At 44.9% G+C, this 16850-nt stretch overlaps 1 protein-coding gene across 1 annotated transcript in view; it reads left to right on the forward strand.

Annotated features, from left to right (window-relative positions):
- Positions 1-11125: 11125 nt before the first annotated feature.
- PIWIL4 (piwi like RNA-mediated gene silencing 4) overlaps positions 11126-16850 on the forward strand; it is a 33067-nt gene continuing 27342 nt past the window's right edge. Inside the window, exon 1 of the mRNA XM_053385618.1 lies at positions 11126-11235. The gene's annotated coding sequence lies outside the window, so the exon portion shown is untranslated. The remainder of the gene's footprint in view (positions 11236-16850) is intronic.

Consider the following 16850-nt stretch of genomic DNA (forward strand, 5'->3'; position numbering starts at 1 on the left):
TGCCCCAGTAGCAACCTCTACTTTCTCTCACCCAAGTCAAGAGAGTGACTATGTGTCCTACTTGACAGTACCTGTTTGAAAGGCACTTAGAGGAGTCATCTATCTGAAGTGATGCCTGGACCAAGTTGAGTTTAAGGAAGGAGGGGGAGTCAGGGGCCTTGGTGTTGTCCATCTGCAGTGTGCCTGTATAGCAGACCATGACAAATTAGTGTCAGGGGTGCGTGCAGGAGCCACGCCCTGTGACCAGTAGGGCTTCGTAGGACTGGGGCCTTCCTAAGTTTGTTCTGGAGAGGCAAGGCACAGGTGAGGCCGCTTGGTAACTCACTGCACCTGGTGGCAAGAGCCGGGAAGGGATATTAGGTCAGCATTTCCCTTCAGCTCTTTGCCACAGCAACACGTTCCCCGCCTTGCTGTGGTTGGCTTCTTGCTTCCTGACCCTCGGACCTCAGCTTCTTGACTCCTTGCTTCTCGACCCTTGGACCCGTGATTCCCTGCTTTCTGACTCTCCTTCCTGCTTCTACCCTGCCATCTTGCCCCAGGTCCCGACGTCCTCAGCCGGGACTTCGATCGCCCGTAGACCGGACTGTGACAATTAGGCCTCACTTAGAATTTCCCTGTAAGACACTCCTGTACAACGCAACCCCTAGACTTTGGCGTTAACCCACGTGTAATAGGTTTCCTGATGCGAGCTGTTCCCTTCAAAGAAGGATTTTTCCTAGCTAAGAATTAGACCAAAATAATAATTTTTTTTTGATGGATGTCTGAAACCATGCTGACTGGATTACCTTTCTTTGCTGGCAAAATATTAATATTATAGAATAAGATTAGGATTACAAGATTATGTGGCATCAAGATATAGGTATTATTTTTGAAAAATAGCATGGGTTCTAGAAATGATTGTGGATTATCAGATTTCTAGCACACAAGCAGTGTTTTCCAGGCAAGAAAACTCTGAATGCAACACCAGCAACTTGCCCTTGTATCTTTTTCTTACACTGCAATATATTTCTAATTTCTGTGTCCGATTTAAATAATTGCACTAGTGCCCCATGTCCCCCACTCCATTGACTCTTGTGGGGCTGGAAAACACCCCCCCCCCCGCCGGCCAGAACAGTGGAGGGGTGGAAGAGAGTTTAGTTTTCTGTGTAATGTTTGTCCTTTCTGCAAATCTATTTCAAAATGCGCCTTTTAGCACTGCATAATTGGTCACTGTAGAAGTCAACAGGAGAAAGCAAATATCTAATATCTCATGCTAATGAGACCTTTGGGTATAGGGCAGTATAGAAATTAAATAAATAATAATAATAATAATAATAATAATAATAATAATAATAATGGACACTTCATAAATAGATGGTTAAGCTTTTCTGGTGCATCATTCAGCTGAATAACCAATATTCCACTGGAAGTGTTTTGTAAAAAATGCTACAGAAAATTAAACCCAGGGGCTAACTGCATTCATGCTGATTTACCCGCATCGATTCCTCTAGCTGTGTTCTCCAAAGTATCTCTTGCTAAGTGAGTTGTCTCAACTGCCAAGAGATATCAGGTTTTCCATCTGATTGTTTGATGCCAACAATTTGAATGTGTTTACAATTATCTTTCAAAGACACCTATGAAACCTGTAAAATCATCAGTCACCTTCCTTGGCTGCAAGAAATGCATCCATTCTAACAAGCATGGGTAGACTTCAGGCTTCCAGGATCAACTTGGTTCTTGTATATAAACCTGATATCCACTGACCACAACCAGGGAGGTGCATAAAGCGGTTATGGGATGGGCACCATGCTGATGAACCAAGGGGCTGATTGGGTATAAGGCAGCATCCTACATTTTGTGCATAAGGGCCCAGTCTTAATCCTCAGCATTGCCAGTTGAAATGATCTCAGACTAAAAGGGCCCAGGAAGACTACTTTGTAAATATGTGGGGCAGGGAAGAAGGAAGGAACGATGGGGGGGGGGGAGAGAGACACACATTTCCCCTCTTTGGGATCTTTTATTGAGGGCAGCAGTGAGATTCAATTCCGGGTCTTTGTGGTTCATCATAGCTCACACGCTGAACCCCTACATTTGACTGGGGTTCTTTCTGTGGGAGTCATAAAGCCATGGCAGAGGCTTGTAATACTGCAGGGTGCCCCCTGACCTCGGCTGACCAGCACTCTCTGCCTTACAGTGTATAGAATGTATTGACCTTATATGGAGTTGTGTTTCCTCTGGGCAGTGATTACCTTATATGGTGATTGGTGTAGTAAAAGCCATGACCGGATGAGGTAACGTGAGACATTGGCAGACCGGCCATGGGGGAGAGGGGAACAAAGGAGAATAAAATCGGAGGAGAGCGGACGAAGGAGCTGCTCATACCATCCTGAAAATATTGCTGGCTCTCTGTGTCTTTTTTCTATGCTGTGCACCATTTAATGACGGCTTGACTTCCGTCATCTTTCCTCTTAAAAATCCGCATCCTGAAGTACCTTACTAGACCTAACGGTGATGTTTCAGCTAAAAGGAAGTTTTTCAAACACTGAGGATCCTTAAAAGTTTATGGTGGGCAGCTGGATTCTCTGTGACAAAAATCAGTTGTGACTTTTTTGACAGCTACGTAGGTGAGGCACAGGACAACAGGCAACTCCAATAGACAGGATGAAGCTAAACCAGATTTCCCTTCTCTGCCTCCAGCTGCCCCTGACCCAACTTCTCCAGAGCCTCCTTCACCTGAACCTCTTCCCTCTTCTGATAACTGTCATTTCTCCCTCAGCCACCATGTTCTTTTGTGACATCACAGGCAGTCCACAGCCAAGAGCATCAGCACAACCTCCCGTGGCCTGACGATTTTGGAGGCACCTCCACAGGGGTTTGCTTATTTCTCACCCTACACACCTTTCCTGTGTAACGATACCAAGTCAGGTGTGTGATATCCCATTATGAGACTTTGAATAAAAAGACAGAATAGCTACTGCAGGTGGATGTGTTTAGAAAGGCGTTTCTTCAAATGAACTATAAGCTGCCTTGCTTAAGCCCTGCAGTTCTCTTCACTGCTTTCATGGGTGGCCTTGAGGAAACCTCACTGGCTTCAGACATCCATGGGACCACGAATGGAACGGCTACCATATGGCAGCATCACCCAGGCACTTCTACCGACTTCTGCCTAGGGACTTTATATGCTAACTTTCAGCCTTCCAGCTTCCACAGGTTCCATCTGATCACAAACATTTCCACACATCCCACCCCATTCGCTCACATACATGTACCATTTCGCCCTGACCATTTTTGAGACCTCCCATTCCCACACACAAACGTACGCCAGCCAGCATCCACAATGAACACCGGCAGATACAATCGGTCATAATCTACTCTCCATTTGTTTACGTTTGCGTCCTGCTTCAGTCCACAAATATCCACCGGCTTCTGTTGACCGGCCTCCGAAGGTGAGTTTCAACCAGCTGACATCCACAAACACCAGCCTTGAGACATCTGCCGGCTTCCAAATGCAAGCTCCACCAGCTTTCACCCGCCAACCCCTGCCAGGTTCCATTAAGTCCATCACTATAGACTTCAGCCAGCTTCAGACCATGGATATCGGTAGACTTCAAGCCGCAATCCCACTCAGCAAACTTGCCCCTATAAATAAAGCAGCGATGAAATCGGTACAAGTCAATTCCATGTCTGGGAAAGCTTGCTGCAATAAAAGCACATTTTTAGAATTCCCTTTCCACAGAGATGTGTCTGGCACCTTCACTACATAGTTTCTGTCATATGTTGAAGAGGTACCTCTTTCTCCTGGCGGGGTATAAATAATAAAATTATTATGATTATTATTTGACACCTCAGATATTTTAGGACCCACCCTATTCTACCAACTGTAATTAGTTTTAATATTGCATTTTTAAATTGCTCTAACTATTCTTCCTCTTCCGTCGTCTTTCTTTTAATTTCTAGGAACTCTACATCAAACTTTCACTTTCCAGCTTTTTTTTTTTGGTGGGAATTAAGACTCTAGTTCCCATTTGCAGAGCTTTGAGGAAGAGAGCCCTGGGTTGCGGGACCCTTTAATGAGTTCCCTCCTATAAAAACTCTGTGTTTAAAGTTTAAAGAACAAATTACTTTTACTTAGTGTACTGTACTTGCAGCTGCAGATTAAATATACAATGCAGGTGGGCGTTTTCTTAAATTGTTAATACATCTTACACAGATTAAATTGTTAAGCCTCACTAATGCACAAAGCATGGGAAATAAACAAGATGAACTTGAGATCTTGGTACAGCAAACTAAATATGACATAATAGGCATCACTGAAACCTGGTGGGATAAGTCCCACGATTGGAATGTAATAATGGAGGGATACAATCTATTTCAGAGAAACAGACCAGACAAGAAAGGAGGAGGAGTGGCGTTATATGTCAGGGATGTGTATACCTGTGAAGAGATCCAAGATTTAGAACCTCAAAGCCAAAGTGAGAGCAACAGTGACCTCATTGTGGGAGTTTACTATAGATCCCCAAGCCAAACGGAGGAAATAGATGATGCCTTCCTGGAACAGATGGCCAAGCATGCAAAAGGAAGGGAGATAGTAGTAATGGGGGACTTCAATTACCCGGATATTTGTTGGATGTCAAACTCAGCCAAGAGCAAACGGTCAAACAGATTCCTCACTGGCCTTGCAGACAACTTCATTGTCCAGAAAGTGGGAGAAGCAACAAGAGGAACAGCCATTTTAGATCTGGTCCTAACCAATGTTGATGACCTGGTTAGTGGGGTAGAAGTGGAAGGATCATTAGGCGCGAGTGATCATGCTCTTCTGAAGTTTACTATACAGCGGAAAGGAGCAGCCAAGCATACTAGGACTCAATTTCTTGACTTTAAGAAAGCCGACTTCATAAAACTTAGGGAAGTGCTGGGTGAGATCCCATGGAGAGTAATACTAAAAGGAAAGGGAGTTCACGATGGCTGGGAGTTTGTTAAGAGGGAGATAGTAAAAGCACAACTTCAGGCAATACCAATGAGACGGAAACATGGAAGGTGCCTAAAAAAGCCAAGGTGGTTATCTAAAGAACTTTTAACTGAGTTAAGATTAAAAAAGGATGTGTACAAAAAATGGAAAAGGGGGGAAACCACCAAAGAGGAATTCAAACAAATAGCCAGCACGTGTAGACACAAAGTCAGAAAAGCTAAAGCACAGAATGAACTCAGGCTTGCTAGAGAGGTTAAAAGCAACAAAAAAGGCTTTTATGGGTATGTTCGTAGCAAAAGGAAGAACAAAGAAACAGTGGGGTCACTCAGAGGAGAAGATGGTGGAATGCAAACAGGGGACACAGAAAGGGCTGAACTCCTCAATGCCTTCTTTGCCTCAGTCTTCTCCGATAAAGAAAACAATGCCCGACCTGAAGAATTTGGAGCAAATGATTCAGCAGAGGAAACACAGCCCAGAATAACTAATGAGATAGTACAAGAATACTTGGCTAGTTTAGATGTATTCAAGTCTCCAGGGCCAGATGAAATGCATCCAAGAGTATTAAAAGAACTGGCAGATGTGATCTCAGAACCACTGGCAGTCATCTTTGAGAATTCCTGGAGAACAGGCGAAGTCCCGGCAGACTGGAGGAGGGCAAATGTTGTCCCTATTTTCAAAAAGGGGAAAAGAGAGGACCCAAATAATTACCGCCCAGTCAGTCTGACATCAATACCAGGGAAGATTCTGGAGCAGATCATTAAGCAAACAGTCTGTGAGCACCTAGAAAGGAATGCTGTGATCACCAATAGTCAGCATGGATTTCTGAAAAATAAGGCATGTCAGACTAACCTGATCTCGTTTTTTGACAGAATTACAAGCCTGGTAGATGAAGGGAACGCAGTGGATGTAGCCTACCTTGATTTCAGCAAGGCATTTGACGAGGTGCCCCATGATATTCTTGTAAAGAAGCTGGTAAAATGCGGTCTTGACTTTGCTACAACTCAGTGGATTTGTAACTGGCTGACTGACCGAACCCAAAGGGTGCTCATCAATGGTTCCTCTTCATCCTGGAGAAGAGTGACTAGTGGGGTGCCACAGGGTTCTGTCTTGGGCCCGGTCTTATTCAACATCTTTATCAACGACTTGGATGATGGACTCAAGGGCATCCTGATCAAATTTGCAGATGACACCAAACTGGGAGGGGTGGCTAACACCCCAGAGGACAGGATCACACTTCAAAACGACGTTGACAGATTGGAGAACTGGGCCAAAACAAACAAGATGAATTTTAACAGGGAAAAATGTAAAGTATTGCACTTGGGCAAAAAAAATGAGAGGCACAAATACTGTTACGAAAAAGGAGCAATGCAGCAGCGTGCTCCAGGTGGCTGGAAAGCCAAACAGGATGTTGATAAATGGGACTGTACCGTGGGAACAAAGGGACAGCCTATTCAGTGTACTGAGCACTGGATGTTGGCTCAGAGTGTCACATGACCCTGTACTGGAAGTACATGGGAGGAGTTTTTCTCTCTCTGCTGTTGGTGATGAGAGAGTGCAGTCACGTTTTCTCTGTACTGCTGGAAGGACAGAAATAAAGGCATGTAAATACATTTCTGTCTGTCTCTTTCCCCTCCCTGGGGATGAGAGGGGAGGAATGGTGTGTTCTTCTCACGTTGGGAAGGATCGCCGATTGAGATCTCGCCTGATCTTGCCGGGAGTCGCAGACAGGGAGGTCAACAAGGATTCAAGCCGGGCACCTGGAGGGTGGCCAATTCCTCTGACTTTTGGCTTGAAACCGACAACTGGTAGCAATGCCGATGGTTATCTGATCCATGGGAATCAGCATGAGAGGTCGATGGATCATTTGCCATCCTCTGCACCAAAGGAAAGAAGATAATGTCTGCGTGCAGCCAGAAGCTGAACAGACGGCTGGACACCGAGAAGGGGGTGTTTTCCAAGCAACGGAGCCCCAAAAGGTATGCTGAATTTCGGGCTAAAAAGTGTGAACACAGATTGATTTATTCTCTGGTTCACGAGAGCTGCGTTTGGAAAAACAGCTCTGAGAGCAAAGGCTTGCATACCAGGAATTCTTGTGGTTGATAAGATTTCCTGTCTGAAGAAGTATGCACAGTTGCTAGGCAACGACAGTCAGTAGGCTTGGAAAGTTACTGACTGGCTCAGTGAGAGCGTGAGAGAGTCAAAGTTTGTTTTGGCTATCTACGCAGCTGTGCAAGGGCTTTGAAAACAGCGTGCAGTTTGCCTGCCAGTGAAGGCAGTAAACAGCCCAAGAAGAGACTTTTGGATTATACAGGCTTGAAAGTAAGAGCAGACACTTGGATTCAGAATGGATGCCAAGAAGGGGGGAGGTTTACCCTATCCACCTCCCCTGACTAATGACAATTATTCATCTTGGTCTATAAAGATGAAGGCCCTGCTGCAGAATCAGAGGATCTTTGAGGTGATTGAGAACCCCATCCCTGCAGCACCAACGCGAGGTTGGGAATCACAGAATCTAAAGGCCAAGACGGCTATAATTCTGTGTGTCTCAGATTGCCAATTGGTGCATATTCAGAATTTAGAGTATGCGCGAGAGATTTGGGAGACGCTGCGTAGAACACATCAGAGGGATGCTGGTTCTTCAGCGTTGCTGTATTTTGAGAAGCTGACCAATCTGAGGCTTGCGCCTGATGGAGATGTTCAAGCGCACCTGACGGAAATCAAATATCTGCGCCAACAGATGGTGGAACGCAATTTCCGTCTGCAGGAGGAAGTGTTTTGCTTCATGATGATAAACAGCCTAAATCGGACTTACAAAACCGTTGCCAGTCAGCTTGGTTCCCTCCCGGCTCAGGATTTGACCGCGGAGAGGGTGTGTGCCGTTGTTTTGAATGAACATGACAGACTTACTGCACTGGAAGTAAAGGACAGGGGGAGGGAGGAACGGAGTTCTAATTCCCCCACTGATGTGGCTACTGGAGAAAATGCTGTAGCTTTAAACGTTGTCCGATGTTACAATTGTGGACAGGCTGGGCATCTTCAGCGGAACTGTAAGAAGCCACGCCAGCCAAAAGGAGCTAAGGGCCGCTCAGCAAAGCCTGAGGCGTCAGGCAAAAGTCATACCAAGCCTTCGGTGAAACCTGCAAAGGCTTTGATGGCGAAAGGAACCACGCCAGATGTTAACAACTCGTTTGTAATTGACACTGGATGTACGTTTCATATGTCCCCACACAGAGATCTCTTTTCAACGTTTAAGAAGCAAAGCTTCGCTGTGAAACAGGCCAACGGTCAGGAGCTGGAAGCAACCGGGATAGGGACTGTGTATCTTAAGAGTCTGAACTTGACTATAAACAATGTTTACTTGGTTCCTGAGTTGAAGTTCAATCTGCTGAGTGTTTTGCAGATTGCAAAGAAAGGACTGAAACTGTCCTATGATGCTGAGAGCTGCAAGATCTTCAAAGATGGAGAGTTGTATCTTTCTGCCAGAGAGAAAGATGGACTGTATTTGTTGACTTATGCACAAAGTGATTACATGGAATGTAAATCATCTGTGTCTAACCTAATTTCTCTCGCAGGTGTGACCAAAAGGGATACCAAGAAGGTGACCGGGGTCGACAGAGAATTTCAGCGAGTGTATGCTGATGTGATTGGTCCTCTAGCACCATCTAGAGGCAATGCAAGATTTTATCTTGTGTGTGTGGATCATTTCTCTAACTTTGTCTGGATTTATGTGTTAAAGAGGCCACAGGAAGCCGTGGAAAGGTTTCAGGAGTTTTGTGACAAGGTTGAAAATATGCATGATGCTAACATTGATTTTCTTTTCACAGATGAAAAGCAAATTTTTCTTTTACAGGATTTTCAGGAGTTCCTGCAGAAGAAAGGGATAAGACACAAGGTTGCTGTTTCAGCGGAAGCGTGGAACAGGGGTGTCTGTGTACGGGTGAACAAAGAATTGCAAAAGGGGATGAATGCGCAATTGCTTAGTTCACATCTGCCACATGAGTACTGGGCCGAGTCGCTAATGTCGTATTGTCATACGTGGTTGAGAAAGGTTTCAAAAGAGTTGGGAAGTTCTCCTTTTGAGAAACTGTTCCATAGAAAACCTTCTGTTGCCCATTTCAAGGTTTTTGGGTCTCATGTGAGGACAGAAGCTCCAGGTGGGGTAAAGAATGCCAGAGGCATTTTTGTGGGATATGAAAAGGGTCTCTACAGAGTAATTTTGTGTGAATCTGGTCAGGTGATTCTCACAAAATTTCTAGAGTGTGCTCCTGAACAGGAGAGAGTAATTGTACACACATTTCCCACAGGGGACAATTCAGATGATGATGATGATGATTTTACAGAGTACAGTGGTACTGAGAGCGACAGTGATAGCTCGGAGAGCTCAGTTGTCACAGTCATTGAGAGGAAATCTCACACAATAGATAGACCTTCACAGGTGAAGGATGAACCACTGTTTACTATTGGAACTGGTTCTCCAAAGAGTCCTGAGACTGAACCAGTGAGCAGAGAAGATCAGCACCTCATACGAAGGTCTGAGAGAGTTACAAAGGGTGAGCCACCCAAGAGGTACTCAAAAGAGTTTGCTAACTTAGCTGTTGCATGTGTTGCTGTTGTACACAACCGAGGACAGGTTGGAGCTGTGTCTAAGTCAGAGACAAAGACACAACAGAGAGTTGCTAGCCAAGGAAATGCAGATGCACTCATTCCTTGGAAGCCAGACAACCAGAGAGGTACACTGGGGAGACCAGTGGCGGGGAGTTCCAAGGGTGGAACTGTAACAACAGGGGAGTGTTATGTGTATAATAACTGTTTGTTTTCTTCTCTGGATCACGCTTTGCTTGCCGCAACACGCATTGATTCTTTTGGGGGAGGATGTTACGAAAAAAGAGCAATGCAGCAGCGTGCTCCAGGTGGCTGGAAAGCCAAACAGGATGTTGATAAATGGGACTGTACCGTGGGAACAAAGGGACAGCCTATTCAGTGTACTGAGCACTGGATGTTGGCTCAGAGTGGCACATGACCCTGTACTGGAAGTACATGGGAGGAGTTTTTCTCTCTCTGCTGTTGGTGATGAGAGAGTGCAGTCACGTTTTCTCTGTACTGCTGGAAGGACAGAAATAAAGGCATGTAAATACATTTCTGTCTGTCTCTTTCCCCTCCCTGGGGATGAGAGGGGAGGAATGGTGTGTTCTTCTCACGTTGGGAAAGATCGCCGATTGAGATCTCGCCTGATCTTTCCGGGAGTCGCAGACAGGGAGGTCAACAAGGATTCAAGCCGGGCACCTGGAGGGTGGCCAATTCCTCTGACTTTTGGCTTGAAACCGACAAAGATGGGTGACACCTGGCTTGAGAGCAGTACATGTGAAAAGGATCTAGGAGTCTTGGTTGACCACAAACTTGACATGAGCCAACAGTGTGATGCGGCAGCTAAAAAAGCCAATGCAATTCTGGGCTGCATCAATAGGAGTATAGCATCTAGATCAAGGGAAGTAATAGTGCCACTGTATTCTGCTCTGGTCAGACCTCACCTGGAGTACTGTGTCCAGTTCTGGGCGCCACAGTTCAAGAAGGACACTGACAAACTGGAACGTGTCCAGAGGAGGGCAACCAAAATGGTCAAAGGCCTGGAAACGATGCCTTATGAGGAACGGCTAAGGGAGCTGGGCATGTTTAGCCTGGAGAAGAGGAGGTTAAGGGGTGATATGATAGCCATGTTCAAATATATAAAAGGATGTCACATAGAGGAGGGAGAAAGGTTGTTTTCTGCTGCTCCAGAGAAGTGGACACGGAGCAATGGATCCAAACTACAAGAAAGAAGATTCCACCTAAACATTAGGAAGAACTTCCTGACAGTAAGAGCTGTTCGACAGTGGAATTTGCTGCCAAGGAGTGTGGTGGAGTTTCCTTCTTTGGAGGTCTTTAAGCAGAGGCTTGACAACCATATGTCAGGAGTGCTCTGATGGTGTTTCCTGCTTGGCAGGGGGTTGGACTCGATGGCCCTTGTGGTCTCTTCCAACTCTATGATTCTATGATTCCCTGAGGCAGACAGCAGCACAACAGTTAAGACTCTTTAACTAACTGCCATAACTGCCACAGAGTGTATGACATCAGAGTTCTACAGCTCTTGCAATTCATGCACTTAACATATGCATTTTGGATGCTAACATCCAAGTTTTCAGTGGTGGCAGGGGTGCCATAGAATCATTGCTTTTCTGCATGTTCTGTCTCTTTTTCCTTTTGTTTATTTCCCCCTTCCCTTCTTGGGCTGGCGCTTTAATGCCAATTATGTAGCGTGGATATTGCAAATGAAGCTTGCAAAATAATCCTGGGAACTGTAGTTTGCTAAGGCTGCTGAGACTTGTTAGGAGATTCCCCTCTTCCCCTCACAGAGCTACTACGATTCCCAGAGTTCCCTGGGAAGAGGGATTAATTGCTAAACCACTCTGTAACTCTGTGAGGGGAACAGAAGTCTCCTAACAACTCTCTGCACCCTTAGCAAACTACAGTTCCCATACCTGGGGGGAAGCCATGACTGTGGTATGATACTGCTTTAAATGTGAAGCTGCATCCAGTCTCATTGGATATTCTGTGCAAAGTGAGTTAGGTTGGTGGGCCCTCTGCAAATGCCCAACCTTGCCACCCTCTGGAGCAAGCCCTGATGCTAGATCAGGGGTCAGCAAACTTTTTCAGCAGGGGGCCGGTCCACTGTCCCTCAGACCTTGTGGGGGGCCAGACTATATTTTGAAAAAAATATATATGAATGAATTCCTATGCCCCACAAATAACCCAGAGATGCATTTTAAATAAAAGGATACTCTACTTATGTAAAAACACGCTGATTCCTGCACCGTCCATGGGCCAGATTTAGAAGGCTACTGGGCCGGATCCGGCCCCTGGGCCTTAGTTTGCCTACCCATGTGCTAGGTAAAGAGTTTGGCCTTCAATTTGAGCATTGATGACAACCTAGAGTCCCTCAGCCAGTGGAAACCTGGAAGGTCTAAGTACCTTTGGTGGTGAAAGTATCTGGCCGAAAATGAGTTTCATAGTTAGGTGGGGATTTGAACCTTGATCTCTCCGATTCAAGTCCTATCTTATCTGCTACCTCATGCTCCAATGTATTCCACCTGCCAGAGACCCCCAACAAAGAAGGCACAAGCTCCTGTGAATCAAGTACCTCCTGAATATTATCAGCACCCAGGCGCAGTAAAGCGATAGTATAATCCGTATAGTTAAAGCTATGGTTTTCCCAGTAATGATGTATGGAAGTGAGAGCTGGACCATAAAGAAGGCTGATTGCCGAAGAATTGATGCTTTTGAATTAAGGTGCTGGAGGAGACTCTTGAGAGTCCCATGGACTGCAAGAAGATCAAACCTATCTTCTGAAGAAAATCAGCCCTGAGTGCTCACTGGAAGGACAGATCGTGAAGCTGAGGCTCCAATACTTTGGCCACCTCATGAGAAGAGAAGACTCCCTGGAAAAGACCCTGATGCTGGGAAAGATGGAGGGCACAAGGAGAAGGGGACGACAGAGGACGAGATGGTTGGACAGTGTTCTTGAAGCTACCAGCATGAGTTTGACCAAACTATGGGAGGCAGTGGAAGACAGGAGTGCCTGGCGTGCTCTGGTCCATGGGGTCACGAAGAGTCAGGCACGACTAAACGACTAAACAACAACAACATTCAGGCTGAGCATTGTGCCCTCTGACTGCTGGAGCGATATGCCACGTTATCTTCACCTTGGGAAGATTATTCTCCACGTGTCGCTTTCAGAGGGATGTTCTTGGGTGCCAGCCAATATTCCAGAATCAGGCCTGACGGCATTTCAGTTCATTTGTTCCTCTGTAATCCTCACAAATCACACCCACGCGATCTGTTGTGCCCATCTGCTGCCTGCTGGAGTGATCAAGAATAGTCAGATAAATCCACTACATTATAACAGATGTGATAGGAAAATACAAATGCAGCAAAAGAGTGGATGCTTTGTGTTTCAGCTGAATGTGGAGAGTGAACCTCAACTGCACAGTGCCACTGTTTTAATGAATCACGTATCATCTGTCTGTCTGTCTATCTGCCTATATGGGGTGATATCTAAACCGCTGCAAACCATAGGAGACAGTGCAGTTACAGCTTGTGGTTAGCCCAAGGGTCGGCCCAAGACATTCTGGCACCCGAGGTGAACCACAAAATATACACACACCCCCACCAGGGAAGAAGTGGGTAAGTGAAGATTTGCACTGAAAACAAGGGAGCTCAGCATTGTGCATCAATAAAATGACCCGAGCAACAACACAAGAGACGACTCTACACATGGACATCACCAGATGGGCAGTATCGAAATCAGATTGATTATATTCTCTGCAGCCAAAGATGGAGAAGCTCTATACAGTCAGCAAAAACAAGACCTGGAGCTGACTGTGGCTCAGATCATCAGCTTCTTATAGCAAAATTCAAGCTTAAACTGAAGAAAGTAGGAAAAACCACTGGGCCGGTAAGATACAATCTAAGTCAAATCCCTTATGAATACACAGTGGAAGTGACGAACAGGTTTAAGGATTTAGATTTGGTGGACAGAGTGCCTGAAGAACTATGGATGGAGGCTCGTAACATTGTACAGGAGGCAGCAATGAAAACCATCCCAATGAAAAGGAAATGCAAGAAAGCAAAGTGGCTGTCCAACGAGGCCTTACAAATAGCGGAGGAGAGAAGGCAAGCAAAATGCGAGGGAGATAGTGAAAGATACAGGAAATTGAATGCAGATTTCCAAAGAATAGCAAGGAGAGACAAGAAGGCCTTCTTAAACGAGCAATGCAAACAAATAGAGGAAAACAACAGAATAGGAAGAACCAGAGATCTGTTCAAGAAAATTGGAGATATGAAAGGAACATTTCGTACAAAGATTACCATAATAAAGGACAAAAGTGGTAAGGACCTAACAGAAGCAGAAGACATCAAGAAGAGGTGGCAAGAATACACAGAGGAATTATACCAGAAAGATATGGATGTCTCGTACACCCCAGGTAGTGTGGTTGCTGACCTTGAGCCAGACATCCTGGAAAGTGAAGTCAAATGGGCCTTAGAAAGCACTGCAAATAACAAGGCCAGTGGAAGTGATGGTATTCCAGCTGAACTATTTAAAATTTTAAAAGATGATGCTGTTAAGGTGCTACACTCAATATGCCAGCAAATTTGGAAAACTCAGCAGTGGCCAGAAGATTGGAGAAGATCAGTCTACATCCCAATCCCAAAGAAGGGCAGTGCCAAAGAATGCTCCAACTACCGCACAATTGCACTCATTTCACACGCTAGCAAGGTTATGCTTAAAATTCTACAAGGAAGGCTCAAACAGTATGTGGATCGAGAACTCCCAGAAGTGCAAGCTGGATTTAGAAGAGGCAGAGGAACCAGAGACCAAATTGCAAACATGCGCTGGATTATGGAGAAAGCTAGAGAGTTCCAGAAAGACATCTACTTCTGCTTCATTGACTATGCAAAAGCCTTTGACTGTGTCGACCACAGCAAACTATGGCAAGTTCTTAAAGAAATGGGAATGCCTGATCACCTCATCTGTCTCCTGAGAAATCTCTATGTGGGACAAGAAGCTACAGTTAGAACTGGATATGGAACAACTGATTGGTTCAAAATTGGGAAAGGCGTACGACAAGGCTGTATTTTGTCTCCCTGCTTATTTAATTTATACGCAGAATACATCATGCGAAAGGCTGGGCTGGATGAATCCCAAACTGGAATTAAGATTGCCGGAAGAAATATCAACAACCTCAGATATGCAGATGACACAACCTTGATGGCAGAAAGTGAGGAGGAATTAAAGAACCTTTTAATGAGGGTGAAAGAGGAGAGCGCAAAATATGGTCTGAGGCTCAACATCAAAAAAACGAAGATCATGGCCACTGGTCCCATCACCTCCTGGCAAATAGAAGGGGAAGAAATGGAGGCAGTGAGAGATTTTACTTTCTTGGGCTCCATGATCACTGCAGATGGTGACAGCAGCCACGAAATTAAAAGACGCCTGCTTCTTGGGAGAAGGGCAATGACAGGCCTAGACAGCATCTTGAGAAGTAGAGACGTCACCTTGCCAACAAAGGTCCGTATAGTTAAAGCCATGGTTTTCCCAGTAGTGATGTATGGAAGTGAGAGCTGGACCATAAAGAAGGCTGATCGCCGAAGAATTGATGCTTTTGAATTATGGTGCTGGAGAAGACTCTTGAGAGTCCCATGGACTGCAAGAAGATCAAACGCATCCGTTCTTAATGAAATCAGCCCTGAGTGCTCACTGGAAGGACAGATCGTGAAGCTGAGGCTCCAGTACTTTGGCCACCTCATGAGAAGAGAAGACTCCCTGGAGAAGACACTGATGCTGGGAAAGATGGAGGGCACAAGGAGAAGGGGGCGACAGAGGATGAGATGGTTGGATAGTGTTCTCGAAGCCACAAACATGAGTCTGACCAAACTGCGGGAGGTAGTGGAGGACAGAGGTGCCTGGCGTGCTCTGGTCCATGGGGTCACGAAGAGTCGGACACGACTAAACGACTAAACAACAACAACAAAATGACCCGAGAGGAGGAATCAACCAGCTCTCAGCCTGCTCCAACTGGCCTCTGCAAAGGATCAGTGCCGGATTTACGTATAAGCTAAACAAGCTATAGCTTGGGTCCCCACTCTCTTGGGGGCCCCCAAAAAAATTAAAGGGAAAAGAAAATGGATGTATATTTCCAAAATATAGGATAAGTTCAACAATTACTTTGATAAAAAAACATATTTTGTTATGTGCAAATGGCTTTAGATACCTATTAGGTACATAAATTACTATATAGCACAGGGGTCAGCAACCTTTTTTCAGCCGTGGGCCAGTCCACCGTCCCTCAGACCATGTGGTGGGCCAACTTTTTTGGGGGGGGGAATGAACATATTCCTATGCCCCACAAATAGCCCAGAGATGCATTTTAAATAAAAGCACACATTCTACTTTCTTCAGATGGTTTTATTTAGGTTTTATTGATTTAGTATGCTGTAAACCGCTTTGAGATTTTTCTTAAAAATATAAAGCGGTATAGAAATAAAAAAATAAAAAAAAATACTCATGCAAAAATACCAGGCAGGCCCCACAAATAACCCAGAGATGCATTTTAAATAAAAGGACACATTCTACTCATGTAAAAACATGCTGATTCCTGGACCGTCCACGGGCCGGATTGAAGTGATTGGGCTGCATCTGGTCCCCAGGCCTGAGGTTGCCTACCCCTGATATAGCATATGTTCAACACAAAAACAGCGACAATTTGTTGTTGACAAAGGACAGCTGGACATATAAAGGGCCCCATTACCTTCAGTAGGTTGGGGCCTTATCAAACCTAAATCCTGCCCTGCAAAGGATTTGAATGAATTGTTATCACAACTGTTCCTGTTTATTTTATTGATGCGTTTTCCAGTGGCTGCTTAAAAACACTCTTGCTTAGGCAAGCCTAACCAGACGCATGCGATACGGACATGTGTTTTAAGTTTATCATGGGTTTTAATTACTTTTTTGAATTTTCCAAATACTTGGTTTTAATTGTCGCCCCCCCCCCCGGATTATTTTATCTTTTTTTATTTTTGCAAAATGCTTCAAGGGCTTTTAAAGTGCTTTTAAAAACAAACAAAAAATCAAGTCTTATATACACTTTATGGGGGGGAGCCTGCACACACAAAACCCAGATTTTATTTTTGTTTTATTTATTTAACTTCTATACCACTTTATATTTTTAAGAAAAATCTCAAAGTGGTTTACAGCATACTAAATCAATAAAATCTAAATAAAACCATCCGAAGAAAGTCAAATACAGTCATACCTTGGGTTACAGACCTTAGCTGTCAACTTTTCCCTTTTCTTGCGAGGAATCCTATT

Source organism: Podarcis raffonei, chromosome 4 (assembly GCF_027172205.1).
Source record: "Podarcis raffonei isolate rPodRaf1 chromosome 4, rPodRaf1.pri, whole genome shotgun sequence".
Lineage (NCBI taxonomy): Eukaryota > Metazoa > Chordata > Lepidosauria > Squamata > Lacertidae > Podarcis > Podarcis raffonei.